The 17,773-nt window shown below is 42.6% G+C and overlaps 1 protein-coding gene and 1 pseudogene across 4 annotated transcripts in view; both read right to left on the reverse strand.

The window, feature by feature from the left end:
* LOC105887796 overlaps positions 1-2,878 on the reverse strand; it is a 6,000-nt pseudogene extending 3,122 nt beyond the window's left edge.
* FRS2 (fibroblast growth factor receptor substrate 2) overlaps positions 1-17,773 on the reverse strand; it is a 135,826-nt gene that overhangs the window by 14,887 nt on the left and 103,166 nt on the right. For 3 of the 4 annotated variants that reach the window (XM_023517923.1, XM_023517922.1, XM_023517921.1), the window contains 2 exons: positions 9,560-9,658; positions 4,873-4,963 (listed from right to left, as the gene is read on the reverse strand). The gene's annotated coding sequence lies outside the window, so the exon portion shown is untranslated. The remainder of the gene's footprint in view (positions 1-4,872; positions 4,964-9,559; positions 9,659-17,773) is intronic. The other variant, XM_003797815.3, reaches the window with a different exon arrangement.

The raw sequence follows: 17,773 nt of genomic DNA on the forward strand, positions 1-17,773 counted from the left end.
GAGCTATAGGCGCCGAGCCACAAAGAAAGTCTTGAAATTATATATTCATCCTCTCCGGAACCTCTTTGTAAATCTAAATAGGTAACAAGGGGAGGGGCGGCGTCTGTGGCTCAAAGGAGTAGGACGCCAGCCCCATATACCAGAGGTGGCGGGTTCAAACCTGGCCCCAGCCAAAAACTGCAATTAAAAAAAAAAAGAAAGAAAGAAAGAAAGAAACAGCTAAAGAGGTTACTAAAACATGGCGTCTGCCTCAAAAGATGTTGCTGGCAAGGAACCTTTCTCAAAGTGGGCAGTGAAATAATCCTTTTTCCACTTGCTCCTCACTAGGTTAGGGAAGTCAGGGCACAGCCTCTCGTGTCCGTAGGGATTTGCAGTCACGTGCTTCTAACAAGGTTTTGGTCAGTGACAGACCCAGATACCACTGCATAAGATACCACCCATAAGATCACAGTGGAGCTGAAAACGTCCCATCACTCGGGACGCTGCTGCCGTCACAGTGCTGTGATGCAATGCGTCCCTCACAGCCAGGCCACAGTGCTGGTGCACATAGCCTGCCGTGCTGCTGGGCGTGGAGCACCTAAAATTATGTGTGGTACATAAAACTTGATAATGCTTGATGGTGTTACTGGCTTATGTGTATTTAATGTACCATATTTCTTACTTATTTGAGAGTGCACTCCTACTTATATAAAAAAAAAGTGTAAAATAGCCTCAGGCAGGTCCTTCAAGAAGTATCCCAACAGAAGACCTTGCTATCATAGGAGTTGACAACTCCACACATGTCTTTGTCCCTGAAAACCTTCGATGGACAAGATGTGAAGGTGGAAGTCAGTGACACTGGTGACCAGGTGCTGTAGAGGCCAAGGCTAAGTGTGGGTTTGAGTCTCAGTTTTTATTTATTTATTTATTTTTTGAGACAGAGTCTCACTTTGTTGCCCTAGGTGGAGTGCTATGGTGTCACAGCTCACAGCAACTTCCAACTCCTGGGCTTAGGTGATTCTCTTGCCTTACCCTCCCAAGTAGCTGGGACTACAGGCACTTGCCACAACACCCAGCTATTTTTTGTTGCAGTTTGGCCGGGGGGGTTCAAACCTGCCACCCTCGGTATATGGGGCCAGTGCCCTACGCACTGAGCCACAGGCGCTGCCCAGAGTCTCAGTTTTTAACAAAGAAGTTGAAAAAGCAAAAAATATAAAGTAAAAAATTTTAAAAATAGAAAAAAGCTTATAGAATGAAGATATAAAGAAAATATTTTCATACAGCTGTATGATGTATCTGTTTTAAGCAAGTATCACAAAAGAATTATACTTTTTAGAGATTAAAAAGCTTATAATGTAAAAGTTACAGTAAACTAAGATTAATTTACCACTAAAGAAAAAACAGAATTTTAAATAGTGCAGCCCAAGTGCACAGAGTTTATAATGTCTACAACAGTGTCTGGGATACCTGGGTCATCCCATTCACTCACTACCCAGAGCAACTGCCAGCCCTGCAAGTTCCACTCACCGTAAATGTCCTACACAGATGTACAATTTTCAAATTTTTTTTAGAAATAGGGTCTCATTCTGTTTCCCAGGGTGGTCTCAAATACTTAGGCTGAAACAATCCTCCCACCTGGGCTTCCTGAGTAGCTTGAGTGCTGGGACTACAGGCACACAACACTGCACCTGGCTTCTCTTTTATACTGTATTTTTTCTATGTTCAGATACACAAATACTTATTCCTACCTTCCAACTATCTACAGTCCTTAGCATGAAACATGCTGTACAGGTTTGTAGCCTACAACAAGAGCTCTCCTGGCTAGGTTTCTGTATGCTCACTCCATGGCCTCCCAGTGAGGTTTTCAGTACATGTTCCTGTCAGTCAGCAATGCATGACTCACATGAGAGGTGGTGCAACCGACCTAGGACTTCCATCCACACTGAATATTTCAGTTCAGTACAACAATTAACAAAATGCCTAATACATGATACAGAGGCCTTGTGTGCCATGCCAAGAAGAAAACGTGTTACTATACACGTGGTGGAAAGCCACAATGTATTTTGAAGTAGGAAAGTAAGACAGTGAAATGTGTATTTTAAATATATCTGTCTGTAGGATAAATTTAGTAGGAGTTTAGCTTAAAGGAAAAGAAATCACTTTGGGATTATTAAAATAAAATACAGGTTCGGGACCCGTAGCACAGTGGTTACGACACTAGCCACATATACCAAGGCTGTTGGGTTTGAACCCGGCCTGGGCCAGCTAAACAACGACAACTGCAACAACAACAACAACAACAACAAAAATAGCTGGGCGTTGTGGCAAGTGCCTATAGTCTCAGCAACTTGGGAGGCTGAGGCAAGAGAATCACTTAGGCCCAGGAATTTGAGGTTGTTGTGAGCTGTGATGCCATAGCACTCTGAGGGCAACATAGTGAGAGTCTGTCTCAAAAAATAATAAATAAATAAATAAAATGAAGACCTTAAGCCAGAGGAACTGTGGTAGGAATAAAAGAAAAAGGATGAATTTAAGGAATATTCAGGAGGAAAAGACTGTGGTACCAAGTTGCTGGGTTGGTACGATGGAATGAAGGGCCAGTTTCCAGCAAGGCAGGTAAAGGTGCGAGTTCCATTACCTGAGACAGGAAAAACCAGAAGTCTGCAAGGGAAGTGGTGCGGATGTGTTCAGTTCTAGCCATGCTACCTGAGAATCCAGGGAACCACCACGTGGAGGTGTGTAATCGGGTGACGTTCGCATGTCTGGGTTTGAGGGAGGAGGCAAACTGAAGAACACAGGTAGCACCTGAAGCCACAAAGAGAAGACGCTGCCCAGGGGTGGCACGAAGAGCGGTCCTGTGGTGGGAATCTGGAAGAGCGGGCTGGGCGCAGTGGCTCATGCCTGCAATCCTAGTACTTTGGGAGGCTGAGGTGAGAGGATCACATGAGCTCAGCAGTTCCAGGCCAGTCTGGGCAACACAGTGAGACCCTGTCTCTAAAAATGATACAAAAATTAGCCTGTAGTGTGTGCCTGTACTCCCAGCTACTCAGGAGGCTGAAGTAGGAGGATCACTTGTGCCCAGGACTTTGAGGTTACAGTGAGCTATGATGATGCCACTACACTCCAACCCAACAGACCAAGATCTTGTCTTTAAAAAAACAAATAATTCTGAGAGGATACAAATGTATTCAAATACTAGAGTAGAGAGAAGCCAGAGAAAGAAAAATAAGACCAGACAGAACAGTACAAACTAAGGAAACAAAGCCTCAGGATGAGGCTCTGTCGATGGTGCCATGGTAGAGACAGCTGCCAGAGGACAGTGAGCAAGTAGGGGCCACGGAACAGCCCCAGAGGATGAAGACTAGCTTCAAGGACTGGCTGAGAAAACAAAGAGGAAAGCATCAGGGTGTGGACAGATATGGCTTCAAAAGAATATGCTGCTTGCTTTACTTATTGTTATTTATTTATTTATTTATTGAGACAGAGTCTCATTATGTCACCCTGGGTAGAGTGCCGTGGTGTCACAGCTCACAGCAACCTCCGACTCCTGGGCTTAAGTAATTCTCTTGTCTCAGCCTCCCACGTAGCTGGATACAGGAGACTGCCTCAAGGCCCGCTACAATGCCCGGCTATTTTTTTGTTGCATTTGTCACTGTTGTTTAGCTGCCTGGGCTGGGCTCCAACTTGCCATCTCCAGTGTATGTGGCTGATGCCCAAACCACTGAGCTCTGGGTGCTGAGCCTGTTACTTATTGTTTAAAGATGATAAAAGACATATGCAGGCTTATAGGTCAGAAAAGGTTAAAATTATAGGAAAAAAACAAAGGAAAGAAAAAGGTTAACTGATGGGTCAAGACAGAAGGGGAGAACAGAGAAGATGAGTGTCAGGGTCCAAACTGGGAGGCTTTGTCTACAGGGGGGAGGGAAGAAAGAAGGATGGTGGGACCTAAGAGAGACACTGCAGCAGTAACACCTGTCATCCTGGGCTTCCTTCGTAAAAGAGAAGGTAAGGCTTACAGAGTGAGGGTGTTGAGCAGGGCGGGATTAGTCCCTGAAGAGCTGCTGCAGAGAAGGAGCAGGGCTACCTCGTAGGCTGTGATGAGAACTCAGCGAGGCTGCTGTGCAAGGTCACGCTGCTCTGCCCGTGAGCTCAGCGGTCCACAGGGCAGCTGGACGGCAAAGACACTGAAGGGTGCTGATACATAGTTCAAAGTCTGAAGTGATGAACAACCAGGTCCCATTAGGAAAGAAGTAAAGAAAGAAGAGGGCTAACAAATAGGAGAAAAATGGAGACCAAAGGCTAGAGACAAGGCTTCAGGAGAGCAAGGGACTGAAACGGCTGGACATAGGCAGCTGTGGTCAATCTTCCAACTTCTGGAAGGAGACTTTTTAAATGTGAAGTTTTTACCCAAATCTGTTTCTTCCTCCTGAACTATAAACTCCTAGGCAAGGGGAAAGGCTAGATACTAGGTATTCTGCTTTTATGACCACCAAATTAGTATTTGGAGACTACATTTGAGCCAAGTGAGGCCTAACCACATACACTAATACTATGAACACTTGGATGAACCACCAGGTGGTGCTGCCAGCATACACAGCCTCCAAACTGGTAACTCTGCAAATGGTTTTATCACACTCCCTCAAGAGAGCAACTTTAAAAAACAGCTAGTGTACAATCATGAAAAAACTACCTTCTGTTTGGAAAGCTCAATCTGCAACTCATTAGCTGAATATTTTAAATCAGTGAACATGTCTTAGTTTAATGCCATTTTTCTTTTTTCTCTGAGGATGGAAGTGTCAGTGAATCAGAAGGGAAAGTGGCCACATTCAGGAAAACATATTAAATTCTCTAGCTTCAATAATTTAGTGATTTTTTTTTTTAATTTCAACTTACCTAGATCTGGCCATCAATATTCTTAGCCTCTGCTGCAGCATCAGGAGTTTAGTCATACTTCAAAATACCATGTTTTCTTTGGTGACTTAACCTAGAAACAGTAGGGAAAAAGTTGAGGATTTATTTCTTTTATTTTTATTTATTTATTTATTTATTTATTTATTCTTTTTGAGACAGAGTCTCAAGCTGCCACCCTAAGTAGAGTTCATGGCGTCACAGCTCACAGCAACCTCAAACTCTTGGGCTTAAGCGATTCTTTTGCCTCAGCCTCCCAAGTAGCTGGGACTACAGGTGCCCACCACAACACCCAGCTATTTTTTTGTTGCAGCTGTCATTGTTGTTTTAGCTGACCCTGGCTGGGCTCAAACCAGCCAGCCTTGGTGTATGTGGCCGGTGCCCTACCCACCGAGCTACAGGCACCACCGGATTGATTTCTTTTCAAGTAACAAATTTCCTTCTAAGATTTCTGGCAGCTCCGTTAGTTCAATTAATCTAATTAAACAAACTCAAAAGTATTAAAAAAATTGATGTAAAATTAACATACAAAGATTGTTTTTTCAAATTAATATAATATGTACATGTTACCATTCCTTTTCAAAAGCAAAAGTAAAAATGCGACAGCTGTGAGCTGTCTCTGGCTTCTCCACAGGTGTGAGGCTGGACGACTCACTTCTCTGTACTCATCTCCTCAACTGCAAGATGAGAAGTTAGACTAAGCCACCTCCAGGGTTCCGTTGCAGCTCTAAAATCCAGCTGGGCCAGTGGCTGGTGACTTTCCCATCCTAGTGATGTTTCCTAACCTTCACTCACTTGCCTCAAGAGCTGACTCTCTTTTTTTTTTTTTATTGGAGACAGTCTCACTGTGTCTCCCCAGGTAGAATGTCATGGTGTCATAGCTCACAGCAATCTCAAACTCTTGGGCTCAAGCAATCTCTTTGCCTCAGCCTCCCAAGTAGTTGGGACTACTGGCACCCACCACAATGCCCGGCTATTTTTTGAGCCAGGGTCTTGCTCTAGCTGAAGCTGGTCTCTAACTCCTGAGCTCAGGCAATTCACCCACCTCAGCCACCCAGAATGCTAGGATTATAGGCGTGAACCACCACACGAGGCCCAAGAGCTTACTCTCTTTAAAATCCACCCTCTAGTCCTAGTCCATAAGACCTCCCAGAACCAATCCAGAGAAATCAATCAGAAAATGGACTATATTAATAAGCATGCCATAGTCACAGGACAATAAAATTTTAATGATAAATTACAGGCTAGAGTTTCAGGAGATCTTAATATATTCTTCACATTTTTCTGGCCAATTTATTCACTCTTTACAACACAGAAAAAAGTCAAACTCATTCACATAGGGATCATCTATTATATCAGGCATTGTGTCATTTTAATCTACATATTAACCAGAGTTAACAAATATGACTGATACTCAAATGTCCCACATGTAAAGCGACACGCCAGGTGTTTGCCCACATCCCTTGGGAGCTGCTGCTACCCCTCATTTCACAGTGGGTAGAAACCCAGTCCCCCTTCTCTACTATCATCTTTTCTCCAAAAATTCAAACATATTATCATGCCTTGTCCCTGGCTTGGAAAGCTGCCCAAAGCTGAGCTAATTCTACCACAAACCACATCTCTTATGTGAATATATAGTCTCTTTGCCCATCTCTCTTTTCTAAGAGATTTGGGCCAATTAACTCTTCCCCTTGAAGAGGAACTGAATTCCTAAAGCAATTTCTGCCTGAAGTGAGTTTAATGATGGTGAATAAGAGTAAGAGAAGTAAGAGTGATACATCAAATCTCTATATTGACAAAAAGGCATGGTTTTGAAATGAACCTAACTATATTTTAAAAATCAGTGTATCAACCTGTAAAGCTCTTGAAAACATTAATCTCTAGAAATCTATTGTTCTGACCTCTTTGAGGATTGATATTTATTCAATTTCATTATTTATTCTGACTAACATTGCCTAAGTGCTATGGAATTTTTGCTTCCTTTTATTGTTTTTCAGTACAAATATCCAGCATGTCAGTTGTCTCAGGGATTAAAAGACTTTTGTGCCCCATTTAACATTTAAAAGGATATTTTCTATAGGAAAGCACATTCTGAGCTCTACCGAAGAACTGCTGGGTGGACATGGCCCAGTGGACCATGAGGACCCTGCTTTGACTTTGGATGTGGGTGCCTCAGATATTCTTCACGACTTCTCACCTTCCCTGTTGGAAGACTAAGAACTGAAAATATCTGGGAGGTACCATGTTTCCCCCAAAATAAGACCTATCCCAAAAATAAGCCCCAGCAGGATTTCTATGCATTTGTTAAATATAAGCCCTACCCCAATAATAAAGACCTAGTGATGGGTGCAGCTATGCAGATTGCATATGCCATGCATTTCGGTGCAGAGTGGCACGGAAAACTGGAATACCTTTTATCTGCCACAGCTCCTTTCTCCGAGCCGTTCACACTTGCACAGGTGTGCATGTGGTAACCGTGGTCACAGGCATCCTATTGCTCACGTGGGAATGGCTTGGGGAAAGGAGTTCACGCATCACTAGCGCCAGCCCCACCAACGATGTGGAGTCCCTCTGTCATGTTCCAGAAGAAGATGACTTAACTGTATTTGAATAAAGGTAGATTGTTGTATTATACTTACTAAAAATAAGACATCCTCTGAAAATAAGCCCTAGTGTGTCTTCTTGAGAAAAAATAAATATAAGACAGTGTGTCTTATTTTTGGGGAAACACGGTAGTAAGAAGAGACAGGTGGTTACAGTCACGAGGTAGAGCAGCGGTTCTCAACCTGGGGGTCACAACCCCTTTCACAGGGATCGCCTAAACCCATCACATACACCCTGTACAAATATAGGTATATGGAAATAATTTTATGGTTAGGGGTCACCACAACATGAGGAACTGTATCAAAGGTCGCGGCATTAGGGAGGTTAGGAACCACTGATGTAGAGCTACCACCTTAGTGTGGTAAGACTGGATGTGGATGTGGGTGTTTTTGTATACGATAGGAATATAGAACAGTATGAACTATGATGCTTGCTCAAAAAAAAAAATTTACAAAGAAAATAATCAACGCTAAAAAAAATCACTGCCCACTACCACCCCATTTTTCTACAGCAAAGTAATTTCACAGTCCTTATTACATGCCAGACATTATAGTCATTTAGATTATTTCATTTAATCCAAACAGCCTAAGAGATAGATACTACCATTATGTTTGTGTTCCAAATGAGGAAACCAAGGTTTACAAAGGTTAGGTAGCTTTCCCAAGATCAATATCTGATCAGAGGAAGAGCCATACTAAAATCCTAATCTGACTCCAAAGCCCAAACTCTTATTTATTAATACATGTAAAAAGTTTAAGACAGTGCCTAGCATACAGTAAGCACTTGGTAAATATGAGCTATGGAGATAACAACAAGTTTTTATAAAATGATGCTGGATGCCTTTGGCAGTCAGTCAAACTTCCTGTGCCTCAACTGCCTCATTTACAAGCTGAGGACACTTCACAGAGCTGCTATGTAAACCAAATAAATTCTGGATATAAAGACATTCAGAAAAGTACATACTGTTTCAAAAGACAAGGCATTACTGTGTGACTACAGGTAAAATCCTGCCTCCATTATCACAAAGGAGCTTTTTGCACAGTAAGCAAAGAGAGCCTAGAACTTAAACGCCATCCTCATAACACGTGTTACATTCATAAATTTAGTAAAGCTGTCCTAAATTATTCCAGTATGATTCTTATGGAATGACATGTAAAGGGAACACTGAACTCTATTCACAACTGTTATTATAAATTTGGTGCTTTAGGAAGGTATATTTGCTCTTTCAGTTCACCACCATGGAGGGTGAAGTTGGCTTATACTACAGTAGGTCTGTTCAAACACAGCCAGGACAGAATATCTACAGTTAGAAGCACAGCAACACAATTGAATTTTGGGCACAACTAACCGCCATTTTTAAGTACATTAAAACAATCACTAGAATGGCATTCAAAAACCATGTTCCTTGTGTCTGTGGTCTGTTTGTGTTTTGTTTCTGTTTTGAGACAGTCTCACTCTGTCTCCCTGGGTCGAACAGAGTGATTTGTAGCACACAGCAACCTCGAATTACTGGGCTCAAGTGATCCTCCTGTCTCAGCCTCCCAAGGAGCTGGGACTACAGCTGTGGACATGGTCCCTGGCAAACGTTCCCCTTTTTAGTAGAGATGGGTCCCACTCTTGCTAAGGCTTGTCTCACTGCAGCTTCCCAGAGCGCTGGGATTACAGGCGTGAGCCACCACGGCTGGCCAGGTAGGTCTTTTATTATTTATACACATTCCTTTTCTGTTTATTCTTATTATTTATATTTTCCTTAGGGACAAGAATTAAAAAAGAAAGAAAGAAAGCTAAGAGGAAAGAGCATGGTGCTTCCTGCTGGTTCCTCAGACCTCAGCCATCATGTGAAAAGCGGGACGCCACCAACACAGCTTCCTTGGGAGCTGAAAACCACAAGGTGTGAGTATTCTTAAGCATCTACCTGTGAATATGGCTGTATCTGCATATTCCTAAATAGATTTTTCTTCTTTTAGATTTTTTTACTCTAAGAGCAATGTTAATGAACTGCTTCATAACTGATAACTCCATCCACCCCCTTTTTTAACTCTTGAAAAATAAATTTTACATTACTTACAAGTCACTTCAATATCTGGTACTTTATTTTCTGGAAACTCTTTATATCTAAATTCCTTGTACTGCAATTTAAACCAGATTCCTCTCATTTCTGTTTTCTCTGAAAAACATAAGTAAAACCAGGATAATCAAGAAAGATTACGTACATGCTTATGTATACTTAAACTGCCATCAATTCATTTTTCTGTGGATAAATCTAAAATATTAATAAAGTGGCATTTTTAATTTCAGGCATAGCTGCTTAAATTAAGCTAACACAGGTTACTTGGTATTAATAGATAAAAATGATTTGTGAACAACTATCAATATTAAAGAGAGCATTAAAAAATGAATTCACTTCCTTGTGCACACACTGACGCATCTGAGAAGGTGTTCTCTGAGCACCTGCTGCCAGAAGGACACGGACAGACACATTCCGGTTCTAGGGAGATTACTGTCCAGTGAGGGAAATAGATAAGAAAACGAGTCCACGCCAGAGCTGCAGGCCCACATGCTGCTGCTGCTATCCAAACATTCGACCTAGAGCAACAGAAAGGACACAGCAAGGCTTCCTGGGAGAGCTGGTCCCCAAACTGAGCCCTCACAGGTGCACGGGAGTGAGCTTGGGGCAGGGCAATCCAGATCAAAAGGAAGGACACGGGCAAAGCCCAGCAGCTTAAAAGGACACAGGCAGGTGCTGGAGTCACAACGCAGCTCTGCCTGAGGGACGGTGGGAAGGAGGCACGTGGCCACCTCACCAAGGGGCAGTTTGCACTACTGAGGGCTGTTCACATATTACTCTACAATCTTAAAGAAAACACTAACATCCCATCAAAATACTTCCATAAAGAAGCAGAAAATCTAGATTATAGATAAGGAAAATTTATCTTAAAGTAAGTTGGTAAGATTGGTGAGAATAAAATTAATAGCATTTTACTGTCTGTGAAGCCCAAAATCTAACCTTCAAGTCACAGCATCCATCTATAAACACAAACATCCCTCACAGCACCTGGATTTGCAGTGAATGTCACTGTAGGACGACCTGAACCTCATTCTCTCCTTCCTTTCAGACCTACCTTAAACCCATTTTACACTGAATCTGACAAAGTCCCGTTAGTGTGCATTTTGGTTTTTAGGAACAGAAAGAAGTACAAGCATATACATACATATACATAGAGGGAGATTCTTGCAAGCGTACTATAATGATTTTGTGTGTTTGGTGAATACTGAGAAAATGTTAACTATTGTTAAAAATAGAACAAAAAGGCCAAAATGAACAATACAAAATATTAATACAACTTCTATTCTTTTTTTGGGGGGGGGGGTCTCACTCTGTTGCCCAGGCCTGAGTGCCATGGTATCAGCCCAGATCCCCACAACCTCAGATTCCTGGGTTAAAGCCATCCTCCTGCCTCTTGCTCCCAAGTAGCTGGGTCTATAATAGTAATTTTCAATCAATGTGCCATGAAAAATTTTAAAGATCACTAATTAAATTTTTTTCAAAAGAAGTTCAAAGCACAGTATTTTCTTTTTGACTTTTTCTTTTTGATAACATAATTTAAATGTGCCATGAGATAAAAAAAGTTTGAAAAACCCTGGTCTATAAGCATGTACCACCACACCTGGCTTATTAAAAAAAAAAAAAATTGTCTTTTTTTGAGACAGAGTTTCACTTTGTCGCCCTCCATAGAGTGCTGTGGCACTCAGCTCACAGCAACCTCAAACTCTTGTGCTCAAGCGTCCCTTTTGCCTCAGTTGCCCAAGTAGCTGGGACTACCGGCGATAGCCACAACACCGGGATATTTTTAGAGATGGGGGTCTCGCTCTTGCTCAGGCTGGTCTTGAATCTGTGAGCTCAAGCAATCCACCTGCCTTGTCCTCCCAGAGTGCTGGGATTACAAGGGTGAGCCACTGTATGTAGCCTAATTTTTAAAATTTTTAGAGACAGGGGTTCTCAATATTTTGCTCAGCTGTCTGCCCTCAAGTGATCTTGGCACCTTGGTTTCAAAAAGCGCTGGGATTACAGGCATGAGTAACTGTGCCTGGCTATCTTCACTTTTTATGTAACATCCTAAAGTTAGAACTAAATAAATATTAATAATGCATAACAGAGAAGTAAATAAAGGTATTTTTCAAAACCAAATACAGAGATCTATAAACAGAATTTCCTGTAAATCTGTACTTCCAAACTCAGGTGGATACATGTACACAAAAACACAATCTGCTCAAAATAAGCTAAGCCAAATGCCCAGTAACTCTAAATAACCCCCCAAACAAATTGTTTCCTAAACAGCTGATCAGTTTTTGCTTTTTTTTTTTTTTTGATAGAGTCTCACTCTGGGGCCCAGGGCCCATGGCATCAGCCTAGCTCACAGCAACCTCAAACTCCTGAGTTCAACTGATCCTCCTGCCTCCACTTGACGCTCTCCACAATGCCCAGCTAATTTTCCTATTTTTAGTTAGTAGAGACAGGGTCTCGCTCTTACTCAGGCTGGTCTCAAACTCCTGAGCTCGAGATCCTTCTGCTGCAGCCTCCCAGAGAGCTAGGATTACAGGCATGAGCCATTCCATCTGACCCAGTTTCTGCATTTATTTTTTTTAATTTTGGATTAATATGAGGGTACAAAATGCTTGATTACATTGTTTACATTTGTTAGGTAAAGTTCAAGGTATCGTGGTGCCCTTCACCCGGGGGGTGTGCTGTATACTTCTACATCGTGCACTTTAGTTGAGAGTTTACCGATCCTCCCCTCTTCCCCCACTTAAATTTAATTGTGCCACCTGGCCCAGTTACCACATTTAAATCAATCTAAAATGCTTTTAAACATAATTGCAAAAGAAACTACATTTGCTTGTTTATTTTCTACTTTTAAAGCAATGCATTGAAAACTATGGCTACAATCTAGCACAAAACAATTCATCTGACTCAAACACCCGACTAATCAAGTGCTTGCTCTATCCAGTCACCCTGATAAAATCCAAACAGACTGTGGTTTAGTTAACAGTGTTCCTTCCGCCAGCGTTCACTTTGTAGTTTTGACAAGTGTACTCTGGCTAAGAAAGATGGTAACATCAGGGGAGGATAGGTGCAGGGCATAGTGGAATCCTTGTACTGCCTTTGCAACTGTTTTGCCATTCCAAAATTATCCTAAGAAAAAAATTATTTTAAAAGTTGCTCTTCATGCCCCATGGTAAGTCTGGGGGGATTTGCATTATACATTTATTTTTCTCACCCATACCCCTACATAAAATACACAAAACACCGGGGAAGAGACTCAACACACACTAACATGTTAATGCTGATTCGTCTGGTGGTATATTTTCTATATTGTGCAAACTGCTTTTAGAATCAATAATTTTTTCCTTTAAGAGACAGAGTCTCACTGTGTCACCCTGGGTAGAGTGTCGTGGTGTCACAGCTCTGACTCTTGGGCTCAAGCAATACTCTTGCCTCAGCCTCCCAAGTAGCTGAGACTATAGGCGCTTACCACAACGCCCAACTATTTTTTGTTAAAGTTGTCATTATTAACTAAAGAATAATCAATACTTATTAAAGGTTTCTTTAGAAAGAAAAGCTGTAAATGCCTAAGCAGAGCCCAAAGGCAGACTATACACAAAACAGGTCAGGGCAGACCATGAAGAGCACGGAGGCCCAGAGAAGTGCCAGGAGGCTGTGAGTTGGCAGCTCCTCAGTAGTGAGGTGCTGGAGATGGGCCACCACGCAGAGCTGCACAGCCAAGCAAAGGCTGAAGGTGCCCAGGCCAGCAAAGTAAGCTCAGAATTCATGCCTGAAAAGCTCCCAATGCTAAGAAGTTATAGAGATACACAGACTGGGTTCACTCCAAACAAGAATGCAGGGGGACTGGGTGCATGAACCCCTGCTGAGACTTGCAGAGATACTGCAGGACCACAGCGCGTCTGCTCCCAAAGTTCTTCTCCCCTGTTCTTTCCTCACACCTTCCTACCACCCAGGCCTAGTCCTTAGCCCTAAAACCTACAAAGTGGCAGCCTGGTGCCGTTCAGTAAAATAAGTAGAATTATCAGGGCCTGGAGATCAGTGGATTAGAGAACCAAATGCTACTTCAGATGACTAACTGGTACCTCTCACAAAAGGGTTTTTTCCCTGATACTTTAAGGGCAAAATACAGTAGAACCTCTGCAGCCAACCACCTCCTCCTTAAGTCGACCTAATTCTCACAGACTGGACATGCACCACATGTACCTGTCCACACACAGGCCTAGGTCCTTCTGTTGACCACCTCCGTGTGTTGACCAGTGTGTCACAGTCCCTTGGGTGGTCAACTTATAGAGGTTCCAAGGTATGTTCTAATGACTCCCTTAAGCCATAAGAAAGGACAATTAACCAAAATCAAATATTCTTTAGTCAAAATTTAACAAATAAAGGCTCAGCACCCATAGCACAGTAGTTACAGTTCCAGCCACATACACCGAGGCTGGCGGGTTCGAATCTAGTCTGGGCCTGCTAAACAACAAGGACAAGTGCAACAAAAAATAGCTGGGCATGGGGGCGGGCACCTGTAGTCCCAGCTACTTGAGAGGTTGAGGCAAGAGAATCGCTGAAGCCCAAGAGTTTGAGGTTACTATGAGCTGTGACACCACAGCACTCTACTGAGGGCAACATAGTGAGACTCTGTCTCAAAAAAAATAAAAATAAAAAAATAAAGTACCTGGCCTTTACTTCATGAGGTCTACAAGAGTGATAAGAAGCATAAGAAACCTTTTTGCTTATTTTCCAGTTCTTGGTCATGTTTAAGAAAATAGAGGCTGAATAAAACTGAGAAATGTCTCTTAGAATCCACAAAGCATGGTATATAGTCAATGAAAGGACTATGGAGGCATCACAGATAAAATGAGCGAGAGCTGCTTGCACTACCTTTTCTTTGCTCCTTCCCCGATTCTAGAAGACAGTTACCATCAAGTGTTACAATTTCAGAGCATCAAAAACCAGTGTTCTTTTCAGCCCTTGTTAAATGTTGAGAACAATCTCATAAGATACTGCTAGAAACTGTTTTCTCCATTTTTCAAATGGGGAAATGAAAACAAAGAAATTAATCAAAACTTTACCAAAAGCCAGACTTTGAACGCTTAGTTTTCCGCTACCATTTAGTGAAGCAGAACGTGCCTTCCCCGCAGGTTCCAGCTGCTTTTCCTTCAGATTTATCTTGCTCTGAAACTCAGGGTGTCAACCTTGACAGTCACAGCTCTGGTCACAGGAGCTGTTCCCTCTGAGAATAACGTATGATAAAATATGATTTGAAAGCGACTGGGAGACTATTTCTTATTTTTTATAAAGACAAAAAAATGTTAGAATATCTAAGATGTTTTATTCTGTCCTACTTTCAAAATCTTTCTTCACTAGCACTGGCTAAAAAGCTGACTACCTTTAAATCCTCTTTTTAAACAGTCTTTGAACTTAATTCAACAGTCAACTTACAAAAAATATTGGTTTCATTATAATTATGCCTATAAAATACTCATGTCAGGCTCAGCACTCATAGCTCAGTAGTTACGGGGCCAGCCACATGCACCAAGGGTGGGAGGTTCAAACCAGGCCCGGGCCGCTAAACAACAATGACAACTACAACAACAACAACAAATAGCCGGGCATTGTGGCAGGTGCCTGTAGTCCCTGCTACTTGGGAGGCTGAAGCAAGAGAATCACTTAAGCTCAGAAGTTGGAGGTTGCTATGAGCTGTGATGCCACAGCACCTCTGTCTCAAAAAAACAAAAATACTAAAAATTTAAAATTTCAACATGCAAATTAAAAATTTTGGATTGAGGCTCAGTGCCTGTAGCACAGTAGTTACACTGAGTGCAGCAGGTTCGAACTGGCCCCAGGCCACCTAAACAACTGCAACAAAAAAACAGCCAGGGATTCTGGTAGGCGCCTGTAGTTCCAGCTACTTGGGAGGCTGAGGCAAGAGAATCACTTAAGCCCAGGCATTTGAGGTTCCTGTGAGCTGTGATGTCATGGTACTTTACCCAGGGTGACATAGTGAGACCCTGTCTCAAAAAAAAAAAAAAAAAAAAAATTGGATTGAAACTATTAACCTTCTAAATAAAAAGTACAATATGGCTCAAGCAAGATTTTAATTTTCATATAACTGACAAATGGCGTATATCTGCTACCTAAATGTACTTCAAACATTACATTAGAATCTAAAACAACAGTTCCCATCCTGTGGGTCGCAACCCCTGTGGGGGACGAACGACCCTTTCACGGGGGTTGCCTAAGACCATCCTACATATTAGATCTTTACATTACAATTCATAACAGTAGCAAAATTACAGTTATGAAGTAGCAATGAAAATAACTTTATGGTTGGGGGTCACCACAACATGAGCAACTGTATTAAAGGGTCATGGCGTTAGGAAGATTGAGAACACTGCTCTAAAACAAGAGGTGTTTTTAGCATCCTCCACTTCCTCAGTGGACGCAGCAGCAGCCTTCAGCGATGCTGGCAGGGCAGCAGGCAGCGGGAACACAGGCTGTGGGGGAGGGTCCGAGTTCCCACCTGACCTCTTCCCATCTGCATTTTCTCACTTCCTACCACCAACCTCCCTTTCCTCACATGGCTACTCCAGGCAGGTGCAGTAACAACCATGAAGGTTGAATTGGGGCAATGAACAATGAAGATAGAAAAAGCGGGCTGGATTGAAGTGAGAGTTAGGAGCTGACATCAGTAGCAGCTGATGATTAGGGTGGGAAGGAAAGCTCGAGTCAAGGAAAATATCTGTAAGTGACTGTCCAATGTTGAGACAGAGAACACAGGAAGGTTTTGAGCAGCACACAAGATTGGGTTTTTTTTTTTTTTTTTGGAGACAGAGTCTATGTTGCCCTTGGTAGAGTGCCATGGCGTCACAGCTCACAGCAACCTCAAACTCTTGGGTTTAAGTGATTCTCTTGCCTCAGCCTCCCAAGTAGCTGGGACTACAGGCACCTGCCACAATGCTTAAGTCCTGGCTATTTTTTGTTGCAGTTGTCTGTTGTTTAGCAGGCCCAGGCCAGGGTCAAACCCACCAGCCTTGGTGTACGTGGCTGGAGCCCTACCCACTGAACTATGGTGCCAAGCCACAAGATCAGTATTTTTGTTTGTTTGTTTTGAGACAGAGTTTTAGTTTGTCACCCTCAGTAGAGTGCCGTGGCCTCATAGCTCAACAGCAACCTCAAACTCTTGGGCTCAAGGGACCCTCTTGCCTCAGCCTTCCAAGTAGCTAGGACTACAGGCACCTGCCCCAATGCCTGGTTATTTTTAGAGATGAGGTCCCGCTCTGGCTCAGGCTGGTCTTGAACCCGCAAGCTCCGGCAATCCACCTGCCTCAGCTTCCCAGAGTGCTGGGATTACAGGCAAGAGCCACCACGCCTGGCCCACAAGATCAGTTTTGAATGTAATTTAATATTGTGAGATATCCAAGTGAGATGCTCAACAGGCAAACAAAAACATAGGTACAGAGGGTGGACAAAGATCGAGGAGCTATCACCTTATGACATCAGCTTATGGCAAGGCATGAGACAAGATTGCCTATTAAGAGAGAAAGACCTACAGAAACTCAGAGACACCAACACCAACTCGGCCCTACAAGTCTGACCTGCCGGGAGCACCAGCAGAGATGGTGAGGTAAGACCAGGCTGGCTGAGGCTCATTCCCTCCTGAGGCACCTAGTGAGGGCCCCTCCTAGGCAGCCCTCTCCTATACCTACAGCTCTTGCTAGTTCAGGTGACCACTCCTTCTCCCTGTCTGTCTTAGACACCTAGAGAGGTTAATAGCTTCCTGCTGTTCCTGGCAAGCCTGCCCTCATCCCTTGCTGGTTTCTCTTAACTTGACTGTACTATGTAAATAATCCTCTATTAAATTACTTTCTATTACAGGGTTCCTGCCAAAACTGACTTATACAGTTGTTTATCATGTTTTCAATACAGTAATTATATCTTATATTGTTACTTGATGAGAAAAGAGCCATGATCACCAGCTTTTATACTTCTTAGTCAAATTAAATTCCTAAGAACAGAAAATAAAAATTACCAACCTAAAAATGATAAAAGGGAAGGAGAGCTCACTTATAAATTCTATTAAGATTAATATCCCCGGGGATTCTGGGAAGATGGCCGACTGGTAGCAACCCTGGTCAGAGGCTCCTGAACAAAGGAAGAAAAACTGGTTGGAATCAGAATCTATGAAGTCAAAGACGGGGAGCTGAGCCCAGAAAGAAGTTC

Source organism: Otolemur garnettii, unplaced genomic scaffold (assembly GCF_000181295.1).
Source record: "Otolemur garnettii isolate 467f Iridium unplaced genomic scaffold, OtoGar3 scaffold00125, whole genome shotgun sequence".
NCBI lineage: Eukaryota > Metazoa > Chordata > Mammalia > Primates > Galagidae > Otolemur > Otolemur garnettii.